A 19,194-nucleotide genomic window follows, 5' to 3' on the forward strand; every position below is an offset into this window, starting at 1 on the left:
TTAAAAAATTTTTTGACTGAAGGGAAATCAGATAACACATTTGAAGAATTAATAATTTTTGTAAAAATTTTAGCAGAGTGCCATCTATATTTTGAATAAAACATTTCTTCTAAAACCTGTAAAAAAGCACTTCAATTATTTTGTTCAATCCCCAAACTCCAATATTCAATCAACACAATAAGTTTCTCAACAATTGTCAACTCAAATCCATAATGATTTTCTAGTGTTTTCAAAAGCTAAGATAAAAGAAACATATCATAAATTTTACAAGCTAAAATAATTTACAAATTATTTTACAACTTCAATGTACAATTTTAATTTACAACTGCTCAAAACCAAGAACACTATATACATATAGTGAACAAACATTATAATACAAAATGCAAAATATGGTATACTCATTATACCCGATGATCTCTCAGTGTTGTAACAGTCCTATTTGTATAGCTAGGTATATTTCACTGTTCCGGTGACCGAAGTCGGTCCGGACAATTAAGGGGATTAGGACCACACTTAAGACAACTAGATAAGTCATAAACACAAATAATTAGCAATTGTCAGTTAGTTAAGTATAAATAAGAAAAACATAACACAAGAAGTTAAACGAGCCGAGAGTCATAGCGATGGGTGACCTTCTAGGGAATGACTGCGAAGTTGATTTAAACTCAAATTTCAAACCGTAAAATGTGACGTTGCGGTCCTTAGGACCATTACAAACACAGTGGAAAAGAGAAAATCATGAAAAAGAATTGTTAAGCCAGTCGAATAATTAGGTCAAGGATCCGAAAGAAATATTGAATTATTTGCAAACCGGGTTGAACCGGCGAGGGGCAATTTAGTCAATTAACCCCGAGAGCTGACTCCTGACCCAACTTTCAAATAAAATCAGAGAAAAGAAAATTTTGGAATCGAGAATTAAATTAAAAAACTAATAGAAAAATAAATAAAAAAAATAGAAAAATGTGTAGGGAGATGACATCATGCATGACATCATGCATGATGCCATAAATGTTATAATTAATAAATTTAATTATATTGATTTTTGGTCTTCCATAAGATAAAGACATAAAGAAAAGAAAAGAAAAAAAAACAAAAAAAAAAGCTATCTTCTTCTTGGTTGCTGCCTCACTCTCTCCCTCACCCTCTCCCTCACTTAAACCACCATTAAAGCTCATTTTGAGCTTGAAGAACCCTAAATCCCACCCTAGAAAATTTACTTACCAACCTTAAACCTTGCTGATTTCACTTGAAAAGAGGTTTAAGCGAGAAAAGGAATGGAAAAAAAAAAAAAGAAGAGAATTGAGGAAGAGGAATTTCAAGTGAGGTAAGCAATCTAAATTGAAAATTTTAGTTTATTGGTTATGTTTGTGGTTTGAGTAACCTAGAAATTTATTTAAAATCAAAAGAAAACATTTATAGAGGACCAAAGGGAATTTCAGCCAGCCATGGATGTATGAGAATATGATGTGTTTTGAATGAATTAAATGTGTTAGGAAGCTTGAATGAGTTGGAAAATGGTGTTTGTACGTTTGGAATTAATCAAATGTAACAATTAGTGTGAATTAGGGTTTTGCATTTAGGGTTTAGAGACAAAAATGTGAGAAATTGGTAAATGATATGTTTGACCTATTTTTAGGTGAGAAATGGTCATTTGTGACCAAATGAAGTGTGTTGGAATGGTTGGAGTTGAAGGACTAAAAATGAAATTTTACAAGTCCAATTGGTATGAGACCAATTGGGAATGAAAATAGACACTAAATGACACAATTTTCATTCAAGAACCATGCCTAAAAAGTGACCAAAACCTAGTGAACAAATTGACCAAACTTGGAAAATCTTTCCCTGTACAAACTGACCAAATGACAGTATTTGTTCATTTGGCCATAACTTGAGCTAGACAGGTCTAAATGACCTGAAATTTTACCAGTGGACAGATGAGATATAGACGTAAAACTTTCATGAAGAACAAAAACCCAAATTATGCCATTAGCCAAGTCATTTGGCCACCCAAATTTGGTGACCTAAAACTGCTAGAACCAAAATTGCCCAGAAAACTGGGTTGAGTCCAATCCGGCAGCCATGGTTCAAATATCTATAACTTAAGCTAAAAAACTCTAATTGGAGTGATTCAAAAAGGGGAATAAACTTAAGACAATAGGAAACATTTTCTATGAAGAAAGTTTTGCTAAATTCTAACAGTAAAGTGACCAATGGAACAGTGCAACTTAGGACACCAAAACTTAAAATTTGCAAATTTGCCTAAAAGACTTAGAATTTGAGAAAATGACCAAAAACAACAAGTTTGGTAACCAAAATGTGATATGTGGGTGAAGTTGAAGTTCCCATACCTATTAAGCCTTAGAAAGTCAACAAATTGACTTGAATAGTATCATAAATAGTAACTCCAAAATGAAAATTTCCAAGAATGTTAGTTTAAGCATATTTGGGCTAGAATTAAGTACTTATGAATTAATTATTGGATTTACTGTGAAATAAGATACTGAAACACTATAAATGTTGTGTTTCAGCTGAAAAAGACTTGGAAGGTATAAGAGACTGAGTCAAGGCCTAGAGGCGACTCACGCCAGGTTTGTGCACAAAAATTTTAAATTATAGTTTTCATAATGGAAATTGATTTGTTATACATTGTGAATATTTTTGTTCATTATGAATTTCGTGAATGTTGTGTCGCCTATTTTACAATGGAAATTTGTAATGAAAATTAATTATTAATTGTATGAAATATTTGAACAATATGGTTTTGAATTTAATTATGGCTTTGAAAATCTTATTTGAAAAATAGTGTGTTGCCTACTTTGTAAATAAAAAGTTAGAATGAAATATGATTTGTAAATTGTATAAAATATTTGAATAACTTGATTTAAATTATTTTTAATTCACACTTGGCATGGCAATACTAATATGTTCCTCCTCCACTTGTAGGGTGAGTATGATATTTGATCAGTTTCCTCCCTCTCTAGCTTCCCAGTCTGAGGGGTGAGTGTGGATGAGTACTCATTAGCTAGCTAGCCACCTCCCTCATTGATTTAGATTAGTGGGGGTGTTTGCCTTGTCGTGATGTACACACAGCATATTCGAAAATTTTGTGTCATAGCCTAAGTTGTGTTATTGTTTTGCAACACTATATTTATTAAATTGTTTGATCAAGTTGTGCTCTATATTAAGCTTTGAAAATTATGATTTGTTATAAATGTGAATTGAGAAAAAAAAATTTGTGAAATGCGATTATGAGATTTTTGAATGAGAATTTATTAATAAATGTTTTATATTATGTATTTTATGCTTTATTGTGCACCACTGAGTATTTATATACTCAGCGATAGCTTTAACTTGCTGTCGCAGATAGGGAAAAGGAATAGCAGCAGAGCGAGCTGCTACAGTTAGAGAGGAGCACAATTGAAGAATTTTTGTACGGGTATTTGTCTATACCCTGGTAGTTTAGTTTGATGTAAATATGATAGTATGCATATGTATCTCTGTAATTTGAGCAGTTGTACAGATAATATTATTTTTGAGATTTTGCATCTGTAAATTAGTTTATGATTGTAAATTAATGATTTAAAATGCAAAATGCATGATTTATGAAATGTTTTGAGATATTGATTCTTGATTTGAAATTTGGATTTTGAGTTGAAGTGTTGCCATTGTTGTTGATTTGAAGTTTGGTGGTTGCAAATGAAGTTGTGATTGATAAATATATTGGGAATGTTTTTATTTTCAGGTTTTGAAGAACTGTTTTCTTAAAATATAGACGGCACTCTGCCGAAATTTTTGTAAAAATTGCAGATATTTTAAATATCCCAAAATTTTGATTTATGTTTGGACTCTAAATGAAGGTTTTTAACATTCAAAAAAAAATTTTACCCACCAATTCCAAAATGAACAAAAATTATTTTAAAATCCCTTGTAGTATATTTAATGGGTTACCGGTAGGTGAAGTACATTAATTCATTAGGTGTACTACGGGAGCATGTTACATCTTACGAGGAGTAGGGTGTGACAAGTGTAGTATTAGCAGTCTATTCTGCTTCCCTATCAATCTATCTACCTGCGATAGCAATGAAAAGCTATCGCTGAGCCATTGTCTCAGTGGTGCACAACATTAACCAAATACAACTTTAAATCACAATTCATAAGTCATAAAAACAGTGGATACTTAAAACCATAATTAAATCCAAAGGCAGTGAATGTCATAAAGAATTTAAACTCCATTTCACAATATCACAATAAATATCAATAAATCATACACACACAAAGCTTAATCATGTTGCCAAAGTTCGATTCATCCCAAAAGCCGATGGCTAGTGAGGAATTCAATTCATCCCAAAAGCCGATGGCTAGTGAGGAATTCAATTCATCCCAAAAGCCGATGGCTAGTGAGGAATAATATAGCTAGCTAGCAATAATATGAGTACTCATTCTATTCGTCCTCAATAGGCACACACCTCAACACTTCAGCCAGAGAGGGAATTCAATTCATCCCACTAGACAAGCTAGTGTGGAATTCAATCAATATACATGATAGCTGAGATTTCAAACCATTTACAATGCTTTTCAATCAATAAGTATCCATCAAATATCATTCAAACAATTTTTCACAATTTAAAACAATAATATACAAATAGTCATAATTTATTTCAATTGAAAAATTCAAAAGAAATAACTGTTGTTCACAAACCTCTGATAACTGTCTCTTGGCCCTGACTTAGTGTTTCCTTCCCCTTTCCTGAGTCTTTGCTAACTGAAACACACAATTTGAAGTGTTTCAGTACTCATTTAAACTATCTCTAAGAATAAAGCTTAATAATTAACTTATTGAATTCTATTATTTCCTTAGTCAACCTAAGATATTGAACCTCGATGTACTCTAGGTGAATTAGGTTTTAATGTTACCAATATGTGTAACACCCTGAAACTCCGAGTTATGAATAGTAACATTTTTGGTCCGTGACTAGTACTATTTAAAGACACCTTGAGGACCAAAAATAAATAGAAAATTAATTGAGATAGACACTATAAAAATTCAAGTGACCTAAAAATATAAGGATTCACCGGGTATATTAAAAAAGAGGGATTATGACCTGATAAGGGGCATTTTGGTCAATTCACTTCAAGAGTTGACTTTTGACCAAAATGTAAATTAAATTAAATAAAAATAAAATATTGAATTATGAAGAAATATTGAGGAAAAATTAGAGTAAAAGTGAAAAGAAAATAAAAGAGGCAAAAATCTAGAATCTAAATTCCATTTTTTGATCTAATTAAAATTTAAGGGACTAATGGGCTTTGGACAACTCATTAAATGAATTAAAAAGGAATAAATAAGTATAAAAGAATACAAAACCCTCCATTTCTTTCCCATTTAGTTACCACCCACTCTCTTTCCTTCTCTCTTTCTTTCTTTCTTCTTCTTCCTTCTTTCTCCATTGACACCCATTCTCAAAACTCAATTCCTTGCTTTTCCTCTATGGGTTTTGCATCTAATTGGTAGAGAGCATCAAATTAATATTTGATTTAAAGATTAAAAGTAAGGGGAAATAAGAGATTAGAAGAAAATTGAAGACATGGGGAGTTGAAAGGAAGTCATCAAGAGGTAAGTTCTTTAATGCTCATTTTATTATACAAACCTTAAATTAAGTTAGATTATGATGAAATTTCATAAGAAAATGAAAGGAAACATGCATGGAACCTAAACTAGGGTTTTGGCCAAATTGGAGAAAAATTAGAGTTTGATATATTTCAATGAAAATGATGATGAAATCAAGCTTAGTTGAAGTAGTATGCATGATTGGAAGTAGTAAGATTTCATGGGATTGCATAAATTGAATTATGGAAGATTAGGGTTCATGGGGAAATTAGGTTTTGGTGCTAGAGAGTAAAATTGGTGTGTGTAGTGTTAAATTATGGTCATTGGAGGTTTATTTAGTTTGAATTGATATTAGGTTGATGAATGGAGGTAATGAAATTGTAGGATTAGGGAAATTGCAAACTTTGGTGTTTGAAAATTATAGGTTTTGTGCTAGGTAGTGCCATTGATGTGTTAATGCTAAATTATAGTCATTTTGGGTAAATTAAATATGAATTGAGGTTGGTTAGTGGAAGTAATTGAACAAATGAAAAATTAAACTTAGGGCAGAATTTTGCACACTGAATTCAGTGTCTTTAACAGCCCATAAATTGAGCTACACAACTCCAATTGGTGTGAAACCAATTAGAAATGAAACTTAAGACATAGGGCTAGAATTTTCATGAGGAGACCTACCCACCCCAGAAACTGCCCAGAAATTGCCTAAACCTTGGCTTGAACTTAGATACACAATTCTGGAACCTGTAGAATTTGACTATATGAATAGTAAACTTTGCATGGCCATAACTCTCTCTAGAAAACTCAAATTTAGACGATTCTTAAATTGATAGAAACCTAAGACATAGTAGAACATTTCGTATGAAGGACATTAGACCAAATTATGGACTTAACTTGATCAAATTGCTGAACGAATTTGGATCGATAAATCTGCCAGAACTAAATCTGTAGCATAAACAGTGACGTAAACAGTAATCGTATTTTGGGCATAACTTGAGCTACACAGCTCTGAATTAGGTGATTCAAAAAGAAAAATAAAGTTAAGACCTAGATGAACAATTTTCATGCAGAACACCTTATCAAATTATGATCGAAACTAGGTAAAAATTGGGTTCAAAGATTGGGGCACCAAGTTGTCCAAAATAAAAAAATTTTCTAAAATTTACAAAGCTAACTTGGGATGCATTAGACATGCATGTAATGAGTTTTTGGCAGCAATTGAGATTGCTATTGAGTTATTTTATTTGTGTATTTTTAGTAGAAAAAGAAGTTGGAACGGACAAGGAATAGTGAGTAAAAAGAAAGGAGAACATTGAAGGTTTGTGCACAACTAACATTTTCTTCATTTTTAAACTTGTAAATTGCTTGGAATTTGTTAAATTGAATGGGTTTGCTTTGAACAAGTTTACTTTGATTGAAAATGGTTTTTCTCTTGCATTTAAGAAATTTGGGTTTTGCCAATATGGATATTATGATGAATTTAAATGTGTTTATTGGTTTATAAATGTGATTGTTGAGTGGGAAATTTTTGGAAACTGTTTTGAAACCACAATTAGCATGACAGTCCCTTTTGAAACTCCCCAGTCCTAACGGCTACTTGGGGTTGATAATTGATATTGATTATGTCTCCCATTAATAATAGTTAGTGGGGTAAGACTACATGAGTACTCATTAGCTAGCTAGCTCTTCCCTCATTAATAACGGTTAGTGAGGTTGAGATTGCTTTATCGTGGTATACAACACGGCACTGATCGTGAAATTTTGTGTTATGGCCTAAACTGTGTGTTGATATTAGCAACACTAATGCTTTGTGAATTGTGATTTATGAAGTGTGATTTCTCATTTGCAATGTTATTCTAATAAATGGCTCTTATGGACTTAGAACTATTATGAAGTTTTCATGCTTAAGAAAAATGTGATTTATTATGCTTTGACAAATTGTGTTTTACCTTAAGTTTTAAAGTTATTAGTTGTGCACCATTGAGTGATGTACTCAGCGATAGCTTCTTTATGCTGTCGCAGGTAAGGGAAAGGAGAAGGTTGTCGAGTAAGAGACTTGGAAGCAGCATTTTAGTATTGTTTGTGGGTATATATTATAAGTATACCCCTGTAATTTCCTTTTGATGTATTTTGTACCTATATATATGGATGTACGGACATTGAGCAGTTTGTATTTAAAGCATTGCATTGCTATCACATTTTAAGTTTGTAACTATTTTCTTTTTTACTTTGAGACTTATGAAAATGTAACTTTTGCAATATTTAGTCTATCATTATTTCCAATGAATGTTTACATGTAATTTTAACTATTCTCATGCAGTTTTCCGCAAAAGAATTGATAAGATAAAAAGCTATGATTTGTTTTAAAATTCTTTGTAGCATAACTAATGGGTTATCGGTAGGTGGAGTTCGATAATTCCTTAGGTATGCTACGGGAACATGTCATGCCTTACCAGGGATAAGGTGTGACATGTTAAGTGGTATCAGAGCTTTGGTTTTTATACAAGTTTTTAAATTGCATGTTTGAAAAATTTTAATAAGTACAATTGCTCAACTGTCATTAATTGATATATATAATGCATTACATCATAAATATGAACTAATGGAGGGGAATCTCCTTGTGTTGGTTGTTCAGGGAGTAGAATTCCTTGTGATTCAATATGGAAGAGGGGGATCACACAGTAGAGCAATCAGTAGCAGCTGAGGTACAAAGGGAAGCCCCAGCTCCTCAGAATGCTAATGGATCGGCTGCACCCATCCCACCCATGCAGCTTCCTGCTCAGTTTGCTCAGCAGATGGCTGCACTATTTCAGCAAATGGCTGGCAATATACCAGTCCAAGCTCCTATGCAAGCACCTCCAGTGCAACCACCATCCCCAACCAGACAATATGAGAAGTTAATGAAGTATGGGGCAACAGAGTTCAAGGGTACAGTGGACCCATTGGAAGCTGAGCAATGGTTAGAATGGATGGAGAGGGTCTTCAAGAAATTGCACTTTACAGATGAGTTGAAGTTTGAATATTCAATTTCCTTGCTGCATGGAGATGCATATGAGTGGTGGAAGACCATTCCCCACAGTTTGGCTGAGCCACCAATACTGACATGGGATGACTTTCTAAGGGAGTTTAGACAGAAGTATGTTTCTAATACCTATGTGGATATGAAGCTATAGGAGTTTCTCCATTTGAAGCAAGGGAAAAAGACTGTAGTCGAGTATGAGAGAGACATTTTTCGCCTTAGCTACTATGCTAGAAGCCTAGTAGAGATAGATGCAAACGGTTTGAGGCCGATTTGAGGCCTAGTTTGAGATTGCAAGTGGTTGGGTTTCGACATGACAACTTCTCTGGGTTGATATCATAGGCCCTTGAATTGGAAAGGATAGAACTGGAAGGGGCATCTGAGAAGGTAACCACTGAAAAAGAGAAGAGCAGTAAGCCTATAGGTCAGAGTCCAAGTAACAATTTGGGTAAGAGGAAGAGCTTTGGGGGACCAAGTAACAGAGGATCTAGTAGAGGAAGATTCTCAGGGCAGAGGCTACCTAGATCCGGACAGCAGACATCTAGGGGTTCCTTTCCTACCCGTACTTGTGAGACCTGTGGCAGGACTCATGGAGGAGTATGTTATAAGGCCATAAGAACATGTTACAACTGTGGTGGAAATGGGCATTTTGCTAGAGATTGAACTAGTGCCCGCAGATCTGGGCTGCCTACTACCATTAAGGGATCTGTTCAAGGTTCTGCTTCCAGAGGACAACAAACAACTAGTAGAGGCAGAGGCAGGGGTAGAGGTAACACTTCTGGCAACCAGGGCATAGTGAGCCAACCAGAGCAGAGTGGTGCACCAGTCAGGGTGTACACCATGCGCTAGAGGGATGAAGCTGAGACATCAGATGTTGTAGCTGGTACTTTCTCCATTTTTGATAGAGATGTATATGTACTGTTTGACTCTGGTTCTACACATTCTTATGCTAGTGCCAGTATTGCATGCTCTGCTGCTATTCCTTGTGTGAAATTGGATTATGATGTGCTAGTGACTAGTCCTTTAGGACAAGAGATTAGGGTGACCAAATTGTATAAGGATTGTCCTTTGGTGATCCAAGGACATACATTCCTATCAGACTTAATTGACATGCCCTTCTGAGATTATGATATCATCTTGGGCATGGATTGGTTAGCCAGGCATCACGCCATGATCGACTGTAGACTAAAGATAGTCACTTTTGGTCTTCCCGAGTATGTAAACGTAGTGATACACGGGGAGAGGCAGTTATTACCATCCAACATCATTTCAGCTGCACTTGCTAGAAAGATGATTAGAAAGGGATGTGAAGCTTATCTAGCTCATGTGATAGACACCCAGGTGGGGAGTCTAGATCTTAAAGATATTCCTACAGTATGGGATTTTCCTGATATCTTTCCAGAAGAATTATCAAGATTGCCTTTGAAAAGAGAGGTGTAGTTTGAAATTGAGACTATGCCTAGTGTGGAGCCAATCTCCATCACTCCTTATAGGATGGCACCTACTGAGTTGAAAGAGTTGAAGGTGCAATTGCAGGAATTGTTAGATAAAGGTTTCATCCGCCCTAGCGTGTCACCTTGGGGAGCACCAGTATTATTTGTGAAGAAGAAGGATGGTACTCTCTGCCTATGCATAGACTACAGACAGTTGAATAAGGTGATCATAAAGAATAGATATCCTCTGCCACGGATCGATGATTTGTTTGATCAGTTGAAGGATGCAACTGTATTCTCCAAAATTGACTTGAGATCGGGCTACTACCAGTTGAAGGTGCAGGAGCAAAGTATTCCTAAAACTGCCTTTAGGACTCGGTATAGCCACTATGAGTTCTTGGTAATGTCATTCGGGTTGACTAATGCTCCAGCTGCTTTTATGGGCATGATGAACACTATCTTCAGGCCATATTTGGACCAGTTTGTTGTGGTGTTCATTGATGATATTTTGGTGTACTCAAAGAATGCAGAGGAACACGATAAGCACTTGAGGATAGTATTGTAGACTTTAAGGGAGAAGCAGTTGTATGCCAAACTGTTGAAATGTGAGTTTTGGCTAAAGGAGATTACATTTTTGGGGCATATTGTATCTGCAGAAGGTATCCAGGTGGATCCTAGCAAAGTAGAAGCCATTCTTAATTGGAAGCCACCTAGAAATGTCACAGAAGTTTGGAGTTTCCTTGGTTTAGACGGGTATTACTGAAGGTTTATGAAGGGATTCTCCATGTTAGCATCTCCACTGACCAAGCTACTTAGGAAGGATGTAAAATTTATGTAATACCCCTATTTGTATAGCCTGGTATATTTCACTATTTCGGTGATCGGTGTCGGTCCAGACAATTAAGGGGATTAGAACCACACTTAAGACAATTAGAGAAGCCATAAATACAAATAATTAGTAATTGCCAATTAGTTAAGTGTAAATAATAAAAATGGAATATAAGAAGTGAAAGGAGCCGAGAGTCACAGCGATGGGTGACCTTCACGAGAAGGACTGCGAAGTCATTTTAAACTCAAATTTCGAACTGTAAAATGTGACGCTGCGGTCCTTAGGACCCTTATAAACATAGTGGAAAAGAGAAAATCATGAAAAAGAACTGTTAAGTCAGTCAAATAATTAGGTTAGGGAGCCGGAAGAAATATTGAATTATTTGCAAACTGGGTCGAACCGGCGAGGGGCAATTTGGTCAATTGACCCCGAGAGCTGACTCCTGACCTAATTTTCAAATAAAATCGGAGAAAAGAAAATTTTGGAATCGAGAATTAAATTAAAGAACTAATAGAAAAAAAAAAAAAGAAAAAGTGTAGGGAGATGACATCATGCATGACATCATGCATGATGCCATAAAAGTAATAATTAATATATTTAATTAATTAGATTTTTTTTTGGTCTTCCATAAGACAAATTAAATAAAAGAAAAGAAAAGAAAAGCAAAAAAAATTATTGTCTTCCTTTCTCCCATTGCCGCCTCACTCTCTCCCTTATTTCTCCATGAAAATTCCTCCATTAAAGCTTGTCTTCAAGCTTTGAAACTCTTACCAAATCCCAACTTCTTCCATAATCACTCCATAAAACCTTATTCCCCTCCCTTAAGAAAGAAATTTAATAAGAAAGAAAGAAGAAAAGAGGAGAAAAATTGAAGATTGGATATCAAAGTTGAGGTAAGCAATCTAAATTGAAAATTTTAGTTTATTGGTTATGTTTGTGGTTTGAGTAACCTGGAAATTTAATTAAAATCAAAAGAAAACATTTGTAGAGGACCAAAGGCAATTTTAGCTAGCCATGGATGTATGAGAATATGATGTGTTTTGAATGAATTAAATTTGTTGGTAAGCTTGTATGAAAGTGGTAGTAAGATTAAAATGCTTGAATGTGATTAAATGCAATGAATTAGTGTGGTTAGGGTTTGAGACCTAGGGTTTTGAGGCAAAATTTTGGAGAAATGAGTAAATGATTTCTTTGACCTATTGTGAAGTGAAAAATGGTCATTTGTGACCAAATGAGTTGTGATGGAATGGTTGGAATTAAAGTCAAATTCAGAGGGAGTGTGGTCATGCTGCTGGTAGCATGACCAAGTCAACTATGAAGGACCAAAAATGAAATTTTACAAGTCCAATTGGTATGAGACCAATTGGGGATGAAAATAGACATTAAATGACACAATTTTCTTTTAGGAAGCATGCCCAAAAGGTGACCAAAACCTAGTGAACAAATTGACCAAAGTTGAAAAATTGCAGGCTGCCCTGTACAACCTGACCAAATGAATCTGTTCATTTGATCATAACTCGAGCTAGGCAGGTCAAAATGACCTGAAAGTTTACCTGTGGTTAGATGAGATATAGATCTAAAACTTTCATGCAGAACACAAACCCAAATTATGCCATTAACCAAATCAAATTACTGAGCAAAATTGGGTCACTGAATCTACAAACTGCAGATTTGCCATTTGAATAGTAAAGTTTCAATGGCTATAACTCTCTCTAGAAAACTCCGACTTAGGTGATTCTTGAACCGATGGAAACCTAAGGTGTAGTAGAAGATTTCATATGGAGAAAGTTAGACGAAATTATGGACCTAACTTGATCAAATTGCTGAACAAAGTTGGAATTAATAATCTGCCAGAACAAAATTCTGTAGCATGAACAGTAAACGTAATTTGCTTATAACATGAGCTACAAAACTCCAATTGGAGTGATTCGAAAAGGAAAATAAACTTAAGACAATAGGGAACATTTTTTATGAAGAAAGTTTTTCCAAATTCCAACAATAAACTGACCAATGAAACAGTACAACTAGGGACACCAAAACTGAAAATTTGGCAATTTTGCCTAAAAGACCAAAGTTTTGAGAAAATGACCAAAACCAACAAATTTAGTGACCAAAATGTGGTATGTGGGTGAAGTTGGAGTTCCCATACCTATTAAGCCTTAGAAAGTCAACAATTTGACTTGAATAGTGTAGTGAATAGTAACCCGAAACACAAAATTTCAAGAACGTCGAGTTTAGCACGTTAGAGCTAGGTAAAAGTGAAGTTAAATTTATTTTTTGATTTATGCTAAGTTATGGTACTAAAACACTGTAAAATTGTGTGTTTCAGTTGAGAAGAATACCGGGACAGAACCCGAGGAGTCGAGTCATGGCCAATAGACGACTCGCTTGAGGTTTGTGCACAACATCATTATGCTTTAAAATTCATTGATTAAGTGAATGAAATATGCATTTTACCTTTGCTTTGAATTGTTGAAAGTATTGTGACCTTATTTATGATGTTTTGGATTTAAATTGTCAAAGTTACTGTGTATATTTAAAATGACAATGTTTAGCAAATTGTTAAGATAAGTTTTGAAACCACAGTGTCATGACCATATATTTGAACACCTCACTAGCACGACTAGTGGGGGTAATTAGTTTCGAATTTTGATTCCTTCTCTGGAGAAGTGTTGAGGTGTGCCAGTAGAAGAGGATGTGAATGGATATCCATATATTTGAGCTAGCTAGCCTTGTGATGTGATTTCTCTTTAGCCTCTGGCTATTGAGATTCTATTTGTTTCGAATGGCATGATCTAACTGTGGGTTTTATGAAATGTGTTTTGATACTTCGAAATGAACTTGGTTTGCATTAAAATTTCATAATTCATATTTTGTGTTTAATGCTCATGTTTAGTCAAATTTTTAAATAAATGTGATTTATATTTTGCATAAAGATTATTTTAGTATGTTGTGCACCACTGAGTCCTAGTACTCAGCGATAACTTTTATTGCTGTCGCAGATACAGAGACTAAAGGAGCAGCAGACTGAGCTGCTAAGGATTAAAGATCATTCAGCTTGAAGTTATCAGGTATAATTTATACCCTAATTGTAAATATTTCTTTTGATTTATGTATTGCATATAAAAGTATGGACATGTAAATGGGTCTTGAGCAGCTTGTACAAAGTTTGTATGAAGTTTGTAATAAAAAAATTTAGTTTGAATTTCTTTTGATGTAAATTTTCTAATAATGTATATATATATATATATATAAATTGTTTTGTCTCTAATGAAATATGAGTGAAACTATTTTATTTAATTTGAATGAAATGTATTGTTAGTATTTTGAGGATTATTGAATTTTGAACTTGAGAAATTGATTGAAATGATTATGGAGTTGTTGAAATGGACTGAGTTTGATTGTGAAATTGAAGTAGTTATTGAGAAAGCATTTTTAGAAGTGCTTTTTACAGGTATTTGAAGAACTGGTTTATCAAAATGCAAACAGAACTCTGTTAAAATTTTTATAAAATTTGCGAAAAACTAAAATGGACCAAAAATATTAACTAGTTTTAATATTAACTAAATGTTTTAAATACTTATTAGAAAATGCTCACCACTTATCAAAAATAAGAAAATTATTTTAAAATCCCTTGTAGGGTACTTCATGAGTTATCGGTAGGTGAAGTTCGGTAGTTCATTAGGTATTCTACGGGATCATGTTATGCCTTACAGAGGGTTAAGGTGTGACATGTTTTAGTGGTATCAGAGCAAATTTTTGAAGTATGTTTTAACTTGAGAATTTGTGTCTTTTCTTTGTTAAGTACAACTGCTCAATGTCCAAATTTGTTACATACAGTGGATGACATCATGAATATGAACTAACGGAGGGAATCTCCTTGTGTTACTTGTTCAGGAGATACCCTAACTTCGGACTGAAATGGAAGAAGGGGATCGCTCAGTCGAGCAATCTGTTAAAGCTGAGGCACAAGGGGAAGCCCCATCTTAACGAATGTCAGTGGATCCGTAGCACCAGTCCCGCAAATGCCGCAGTTTCCTGCACAGTTCGCACAGCAGATGGCGGCAATGTTTCAACAAATTGCTGGGGGTATGCCTACTCAAGTTCCACCCCAAACACCTGTGGCACAACCACTGCCTACAGCCAGACAGTATGTAACACCCTCCCTATACCAACTCCGTACATTCTACTGTTCCGGTGATCGGTGTCGGTCCGGACAGCTAGAACGTCCGGAAAAATATTTAAACTAAAGTCAGGAACCATAATTAACCCAAATATTAATAAGAAAAATTTAGTAAAAATTTTAGGAATAAAATACAACCAAGTTAAACGAGCCAGTGCCCTAGCGATGGGTAACCAGAGGGAAGTTGCGTTTCTCGCAACGAGGAGGCCTAGACCTGGGGAAAAATTATAAAATAATTTTTGGGACTCCAGAGAAGGGTTATTGAGGTTCCCATGGCATTAGAATGCCAAGAAAATACCTAGAAAAATTTTTCAATCGGTACAGACAATTTTCACCCGTTAAGCCAAACGGAGGGCATTTTGGTCATTTCGCCTTCAGAGGTGATTTTTGGCTGACTTGTCCAGTTGAGTAAATAATTAATATGACATAAAATATGAAGAAACATTACTAGAAATTAAATTGAAAATGAGTAGTGGAGGAAAGGAAAGAAAATGAGGAAAAAGCTTATTTATGACATCATGGTGATGTCATTAAGAAAATTTTGACCAATCACAATTAAACCATCAATTGACTAACTAATAAAAAGACTAAATGAAAACTAAATAACCAAAAATTGCAGCAGCCACCCCTCCTTCCTCATGCACCCAAAACCCTAGTCCCATAGCCACCCTCCATTAAAGCTTTTTCAAGCTTTAGATTTCCATCATTTCCACCATATTTCCCTAAACCCTTTCATTAAACCTTGACCATATCACTTGGGTAAGCTTTTGGCAGCCAAGAAGAAGAAGGAAAGTGAAGTTTTGAGCTTGAGAAAAATCTCCCTACAAGAGGTTAGTGCATGTATGTAGTTAAAACTCATTAATTCCATGATTGAGGCTTGTAATGGATGAGAAATTGTGAAATAAATGAAACAAATTCATGTGTATGTCCACCAAAGAATTTGGCAGCCCTAATAGAGGAATGTTTTTGATTGTTTTAATAGACTTAAAGTGAGCTAGAAATGGTGTTTAAGGTGTGAATATGCATGGATGTTGAGTTAGGGTGCTAATTGAGGTTTATGGGTAAATGGCATTGGACATTAGGGTTTTAAGAAGAAAAAAATTGACTTGGCTTATTAAATTGTTAAAGAACAATCTAATGGTCAATAAGTGACCATTTGAGGTATGTTGACCACAATTTGGACTGAAAAATGGTATGGCAAAGTCAAGGTGTAAGCTGCCCTAGGACAGCAGCAAATGGACTGAAATTTCAGTCCAATTACAAAGCCATAACTTTGGCTGTGTTAGTCCAATTGGTGTTTGGCCAATTGGGCATGAAACTAGGCTTATAATGGCACATTTTTACTGAAGAAACCATGCCCAAAAGACCAAAGCAAGAGGACCAAAACTTGGCCCCAATCCGAATACCCTGCAACTGATTCTGCAGAATTGACCAAATGAACAGTAACTATTCATTTGGCCATAACTCACTATAGATATGGTCAATTGACCTGAAATTTTTACAGCAACAACTTAAGACATAGAAAAACAAATTTCATGAAGGAACCCACCCCAAATTATGGCCAGAACCTAACCTAAATGGCAGTGGCAGTCACTGTTCATGTTACTGTAGATATGGTAATTTCTGCAGAATGGAAATCCGGCCAGCTGTGGTTTTTGGACCATATCTGGAGTTACAAAACTCCAAATGGAGTGATTCAAAAAAAGAAATTCAACTAGACAAAATAAGGAACAACTTTCATGTTTTCCATTTCTTCAAATTCCCACTGTAACAGTTCCAAATGGAATAGTAAAGTTATGGTACAAAATCTGAAAAATCTGCTCCTTTTGTTTAATGCTTAGAAATAGTATTAACGCTCAATGCCAACAAGTTTTAAATACAAAATGTGGTATGTTGGGAGTGCCAAAATCAATGTACCTAATTTCTACCTAAAAGTCAACATTTTAGTTGACCATAGAGGTGAATAGTAACACCGAAGTATGGGGTGTCACACAGTATGACAAATTACTGAAGTATGGGGCTGCAGAATTTAAGGGTACAGTGGACCCTTTAGAGGCAGAACAATGGCTTGAAAGAATGGACAGAGTGTTCAAGAAGCTGCACTGCCAAGATGAACTGAAGTTTGAGTATTCTGTGTCGCTACTGCAAGGGGATGCGTATGATTGGTGGAAGACCATCTCCCACAGCTTGGCTGAACCACCAGTACTAACCTGGGATGACTTCATCAGAGAGTTAAGATAGAAATACATCCCAAATGCATATATTGATCAGAAGTTACAAGAATTTCTGAGTCTAAAACAAGGCAACAGAACAGTGGCAGAGTATGAGAGGGAGTTCTCTTGCTTAAGTCATTTTACTAGGAGTCTCCTTACCACCAGCAAGGCAAGATGCAAGAGATTTGAGACGGGTTTGAAGCCCAGCATAAGGATGCAAGTTGTGGGATTTCGACACAACAACTTCTCAGAGCTTATGTCTCAAGCACTTGAACTAGAGAGAATTGAATCAGAAGCAACCCCGGTGAAAGAAAAATCAGAAAAAAGCTGAGAAGACAAGGGGAAAAAGTCAGTAGAGCCGAGTTCTAGTGGTACCTCTAGAAAGAAAAAGAAATTTAGTGGACCCAGCAGGGGTCGAGGTGGAAGATTTGGTAGGGGCCGATTCTCTGGACAGAGATCCCCTAGGTCTGGTCAGCAGTCGAGCAAGGGTTCACATTTTGCTCGCCCCTGTGAGACTTGTGGCAAGATTCATGGGGGGGAATGTTATTGGGCCACTGGAGCCTGCTTTAACTGCGGAGGCAAGGGTCATTTAGCAAAAGACTGCACTAGTACTCTGTCTTCGAGATATGGTCCAGCTACTACTACTGCCGAGGGATCTATTCAGACTACTACTCCTAGAGCTCACAGTCTATTGGTAGAGGAAGAGGCAGAGGTAGAGGCACTGCTTCAGGCAGTCAGGGCACAGTTGGTCAGTCGGCATAAAGGAGTGCTTCAGTCAGGGTTTATTCAATGAGACAGCGAGAAGAGGCTGAGACTTCTGATGTTGTAGCCTGTACATTCTTTATCTCTGACCAAGATGTATTTGTGTTGTTTGATCAGGGTTCAACCCATTCATATGTTAGTGCTAGCATAGTCAGTTCACTTGTTGTTCCATGTGTGCAAATGAGTTTTGAAGTGCTAGTAACTAGTCCATTAGGACAAGAAGTCTGGGTCAACAGAATTTATAGGGACTGTCCTTTGGTGATCCAAGGACATGTTTTCCTGTCAGACTTGATTGAAATGCCCTTCAAAGAGTATGATATCATCTTGGGCATGGATTGGTTAGCCAGGCATCACGCCATGATTGACTATAGACTGAAGACGGTCACTTTTGGTCTCCCTTTGTACGGTAATGTGGTAATCCATGGGGAGAGGCATTTACTGTCATCAAACATCATTTCGGCTGCACTAGCCAGAAGGATGATCAGAAAGGGGTGTGAAGCATACTTGGCACATGTGATAGACACCCAAGTGGGGAGTCCAACACTAAGAGACATCCCTACTGTATGTGATTTTTCGAATGTGTTTCCTAATGAATTGCCAAGATTATCTCCAGAAAGAGAGGTGCAGTTTGAAATTGATATTATGCCTGGTGTGGACCCAATCTCCATAACACCATATAGAATGGCACCAGCAAAATTGAAAGAGTTGAAAGTGCAATTGCAAGAATTGCTTGACAAGGGCTTTATCCGCCCTAGTGTGTCACCTTGGGGAGCACCAGTGTTGTTTTTTAAGAAGAAGGATGGCACTCTCCGCTTGTGTATTGATTATCGACAATTGAATAAGGTGACAATAAAGAATAGATATCCATTGCCCCGCATTGATGACTTGTTTGATCAGTTAAGGGGTTCAGCTGTGTTCTCCAAAATTGACCTGAGATTAGGTTATTATCAGCTGAAAGTACAAGAGCAGAGTATTCCTAAAACTGCCTTCAGAACCCGCTATGGCCATTATGAGATTTTTGTTATGCCATTTGGGTTAACTAATGCTCCGGCTGCTTGTATTGATCTGATGAATACTATCTTCAGACCATACCTCGACCAGTTCGTTGTGGTATTCATAGATGATATATTGGTCTATTCGAGGAATGTAG

Source organism: Hevea brasiliensis, chromosome 7 (assembly GCF_030052815.1).
Source record: "Hevea brasiliensis isolate MT/VB/25A 57/8 chromosome 7, ASM3005281v1, whole genome shotgun sequence".
Classification (NCBI taxonomy): domain Eukaryota; kingdom Viridiplantae; phylum Streptophyta; class Magnoliopsida; order Malpighiales; family Euphorbiaceae; genus Hevea; species Hevea brasiliensis.